Raw genomic sequence first — 5,357 nt, 5'->3', positions numbered from 1 at the left:
TCTTTGAAGATTTCTTTGTGCAAGGATCCAGTGGGGAAAACTCTGGAAGGAATGAGTTTCCATGATACTAAATCCCTGCCCAAGCACAACCATATGTCAACCAATTGATTCATTCTATAGTTGCTGCCAATCAAAAACCACATTTGGTCCAATCGACGAACGAGGGTGTGGTTGCAGATGCAATAGTTGATTCTTGATTGCTCTGCCATGGGTGTTCCTCATCTTCGGTCGTTGTGTACATACTCGAGTTGGAGAAGAAATAGTCGAGGGGAGGTAATGCTGCAGATGGGGACTGTGATCATCAAGGAAGGTGATTTTGGAGAAGCATCGATGATCTTGGTGGATGGCCAATCTGCTCCGATGAGCCATAAACTTTATGGCTGAAGGGTGGCCAAGTTCTTTTCCTCACGGCCATGATGCCAAAGAGGGAGACAATATTGCATTAAGGCAGTGTCCATGACATGTAGCTTTTCAGGACTTACCGAATCAAGTGGGCCTGTTCCCGGAGCTAGGGAGATTGGTGTTGCTCGAGAGTAATTTTGGGCATGATTGCATCCTTGCATTTCTGTTAGGTGGTCTGTTTACAAGTTTCATGGACTTGTGTATAATTGTGAGTTTCTTAGTGTCCTGCTTAGAGGTTGTTCTGCTCCATCCCTTTAATTTAATGTACTATCAGGTCCTTCTGGACCCTTCCCTTTTTAAAACAATTTGATTTATAAAGTTTGGAACTAACAAGCAACAAAATGAATAGCGCGCAAACTTAAATATCATAGTCATGCAGATTAACATCAAATTTGCACCTCTGAAAGTGAGTGGAATGCACTTCAGATGGATAGCAAGGTTAGAGGCAAACATGTGCTTCATCGCTCCATTATTCTCTAATGGATTTAAATCATTTTTTATCTAGCAAGTTATTGGATCGATGGTTAGTTTTGGTTTCAACTGAATGGCCTGGGTTTTAATTATGATTTAGCATTTGTTTGTTTGTTCATATATCGTGTTGGATGTTATTGGAAATAGTATTTGTTCTGAAAGTAGAGTGAATTTGTTTGGTGCATGGTTGTGTTGTCTTTGCATGTTTTGGCCTCGGTGTTAGCGGGTGGTGCTTGTGTGAGCTGCTTGGCAGTTCCTATTACATGCTGAAACCGTGAAATTGTTCCTACTACGCTCAAATGGGCTGGCCCATGAAACTCTAGCTTGCTTAGCTCGGCTCCTTGCTCCGCTTGTAGGTTTAGCTCAAAAGAATCGGCTATCATTTCTTATTTGAAAATATTTGTTAAATCAAAATTTGTTCATGTATATGTTTTTCAAACATCTTGGATTTTAATAATTTTTGTTATTTAAAAAACTGAATTTTTTAACTTCTTGTGAATTTTAAAAATATTCATGAATTAAAAAATATGTTCCTAATTAAAAAAGGTTCTCAAATTTTAAAAAAATTCACAAACTCAAAAAAGCTATAAACCTTTAGAATATCCAAGAATTTTAAAAATATTGATGGTATTAAAAAATGCTATACCCTCTGATCCAAAACAAGTGACGTGGTCATGGATTACAAAAAAAATTCTAATTAAAAACTATATTTTTAATATTCATGATTTTTAATTAATATTTCTGAATTAAATTCTGAATAAAGAGAGGAAAAAATAAAAAGTGAAATAAAAAAGTAAAGAAAGAACAAAACCAATGGAAAAACTGTTAAAACTGGTAGAGTAAACATGGAAAGGAAAGAAAATAAAAAAACCAAGCAGAACCTTTTCAAAACCGAGAAAACCGGCGGGCCTATTAGGGCTACATAGATGTGAGTTTTTTATAGCAACTATTCTACAATACATGGGAGAACCTAGTCGTATTTTTTAAAGTTCGAATTACAAGAATTTAATTACATCATATGATGTGCCATATCGCCGGCCACTAAAACCTTTACGTACAAAGTTTTGGAGTACATCGAACCAGTGTACTTGGCATGTGTCCGGGGTCGTTGGGTTTCTATAAACAGACACAAAAATCTCAATGAGTGACAGACATCCTTATATGCGGGGCCCATATAGTCCTCGATGCACCATGAAACTCAAGATCTAGGGAGAGATAGATAGATAGACAGACAAACAGATTCGAAAAATCAGTAGCCGGGCTGTTGCCCTCTCCTCTCGGGTACCCCCAGTTCGTCCACCCCTTGCATACTAGTCTTTCTCCTCCCCTGCCCATGGTCCATTTCCAATGCACCCAAATGCTCATATCTCGTCGATCGTATGCACATCTACAGCAGCTAGCCCTGTAGCACATCGATGGATCTCCTGCAGCACGCGTACGCGAGTTCTATCATAACTCATTCATTGATTCTGCATCCCCATGAACACTCCTAACCTTCCCACTACTGGTGCCATCATGTATCATCTCTGTATGCCCCAGTGAGGACTGTGGTGAAACGGAGCACTCCCACCACCTCGAGCATCGCACTCGCCTGGAGGTGTACGTACGTACCGTATGTTGTTGCTCATGTGCATGTGGTTGCTTGCATAGCTGGTGGCGCTGAGAGCAACTCTAGTAGATCCCGTAAAATCCCGACCCGCAAAATGCGTTTGCAATTCAATGCAGATCTTGTTTGCGGGTCAAAAACGTGCGCAGCCGAACAGAAACCGTATATGAAACTGCATAATTTGAAGAAAAAAATTCACGGGAGAAATTGCAACCGTAGTAGTTCATCACATACTACATATACTACATGATCAAACACTAATTCATTAAAAACACTAGTTCATACTACTACATTCACTACTAGTACTAGACGGGGTGGGGATCTCACGGTGGCGAGCACGCGGCCATGGACGACACGGTGGAGGAGCTCAATCCTCCTCGTCGGAGCTGCCGAGGTCAATGTACTTCTGTTTCTGCTCCTTGCGGACGCGCCGCCACTACTCGTCCTTCTCCTTGGCGGCAAGGTTCGCCGCGACCGCCTGCTGAACAAGAGGTCGTCGAGCTCCTCCTGGTGGCGCCGGTGCTCCGCCTCCTCGCGCAAACTGCGTTCGGCAATGGCGTCCGCGACCGCGTCGTCATCAGCGACGAAGTCCTTGGCCCGGGGACACCGCGGCACACAATCTCCTTGGGCTCCTGCTTGACGGCGACGACCTTGATCTCCTCCGGCTCCTCCGACCACTCCCTCCTCGCAGGAAGAAGGCTCGCGTCGGAAGAGGAAGAGCTCGCGGCGTGGGAAGATCTCACGCCGGAGGACGAGTCCGTGGCGGAGGAGGGCGTACGCCCGTGCCGACGGTCGTATTCCTCCGTCCCGCGGACGCGGAAGCTCACCGGCGGCTAGAGGCCCCGGTTCGTCCACTTCCTCGCCCCGCGCTTCCTCGCGCCGTCCCAGCGGACACGCCGCTCGCGCTCGGGGTCGCCACCGCTGCCGGATCTACTCCCGGAGCCGCGGCCGGAGCTCCACATGCGGCCCCACATGGCGGCTGGAGGCGGAATGCGGCCCACCGGCGACGAGAAATGTGAGGAGTGGAGTGGGAAATTGCGAAGAGACGCAGCGGCGGGGGATAGAGTTTCGACCCGCAAATGCACCGCGAACCCGTAGATATACTAGTGGTGGGGGGGAGGGGCGGTTTACGTGTCGCGGTAAAATGTTTTACGGGCCGGGCGAGTATACGGTCTCTGTTCTGGTCAGAGAATTAGGTCGAATCCGTATACTCGCCCAAGTTTTGCCGGTTTGCCATTTTTGCGGGGTTTGTTAGAAAACGAGGCATGGGGTTTTTGGACGGGCCGGTCATGGAAGCTACAGGCTAGACCGATCGATCCAAGTAGCCGTCGGCGGGACCACGGGTGCGCCAACTTCTTCCTGCTCCGCTGTAGTAGACGATGCTGTTGCTTTCGACAAAGCATTATTGATCAATTGTACTTGTATTTGTAGGGTCGCTCACCTACCGCCTACCGGTGTTCCTGTCTATCATCCTCCCGTGCATCTGCACCGAGTGCTCAGCTCCTCTTGCTCTCGTGCTCGTTTCCATGGATCGTCGCTGGCCGTTTGTGCCGGAAGACGATCATCGAGCCATGCATGTGACGCACTGACGATACTGACGGCGACCGATCGGGCTCAGCACCCCGTGACCCCCATTGTTAATTGCTGGCTCTACGTACGGACGTGCAGTATGATCCATCCCGAAGCAGCCTAAGCTAGATCTTGGATTATATGATTATATCTCGTTTGGAGTATGTGATCACTTCGGGGGTTTATTAACTACTCCTGATGCGGCACTCAATACTCAGATGCTCTGCATGCATGGGCAGATGAATCTGGTCCAGGTACGTAGGTCGCATGCTTGATGCCATGGCCGTCTCTTTCCGCTCTTAATTAGCTAGGCGCGTGATCTGGGGTCGATTGAAGGACTAGAAGACACAAAACAGGATCAATCAAATCCCGCGTTCTTTTTTTGTTATAGCAGGGGGCCTAGCTAATAAGATCGATCTAGACTTGAACGATCCCGCGAGAGCGCGGCGCGGCATTTAATCCCCTGCCGGCCGGCCGGCTAGCTGGTGTCATCTTCCTTTCGCTCTCTTTAAACCATCATCATTTCCGGCTGGACCGGGCTTGGCTTCAATGAACTATATGTATGATGATGAATGATGATGGATCGGTCTCCTCTTATTCAGGCGAACGAGGACGCGCCTAGGATGGGTGGTTCCTTGAAACCAAAATTTATCATCATTTAACTGAAAGTCCGTCCTGTTTCGACTTCACTTTTGACCTACTACCAACGCAAATTTAAAGCAGGAAAATATAATCTTGCTTTAAAATTAGCATTTAATGTAGTATACAGAAAAAGTAAGGCACTTTCACTAGCATTTAATGGCAGATTGATAAGACAGTTTTATCTTAGATTTCACCATGTTATCTACAATGGGTTATTTGTTAGTCTTATCTTCTATAACTAGATATCTCTAAATATGTGATGCGACATATATTAATTAAGAAATCATCTCTTAATTAAAAGAAGCCATCACAGAAGGCGATACACAACTCTAATCCAGGAAGTGAAGAACCTTGCTTCACAAAGAGACACTCTTTTCAAGCAGATTAGTAGGGAGCAGAATAAGTTTAGTCACCACTTTCTGGTTACACTAGAATTAGTCTTCGCACAGTGTGTTGGATTGGTAGTAGTCCTGTAGATGTCCCTCATAACGAAGGGCTTGTTGTAAACTCGTTTATCTTATCTGTATCAGCCCTTTATTCTGCAAAAAAAAAAATCATGCACATTCTTATGGTTTCTCACTCCTCTAACTCACATTTATCATAGGTGACACTTCTAAGATAGCATTGTTGTATATGTCCTAGCGTAGCATACGCAAAAGGCGAGGCC

This window comes from Triticum dicoccoides, chromosome 6B (assembly GCF_002162155.2).
Source record: "Triticum dicoccoides isolate Atlit2015 ecotype Zavitan chromosome 6B, WEW_v2.0, whole genome shotgun sequence".
NCBI lineage: Eukaryota > Viridiplantae > Streptophyta > Magnoliopsida > Poales > Poaceae > Triticum > Triticum dicoccoides.
The sequence above is the reverse complement of the archived record's forward strand: the minus strand, read 5'-3'. Positions refer to the sequence as shown.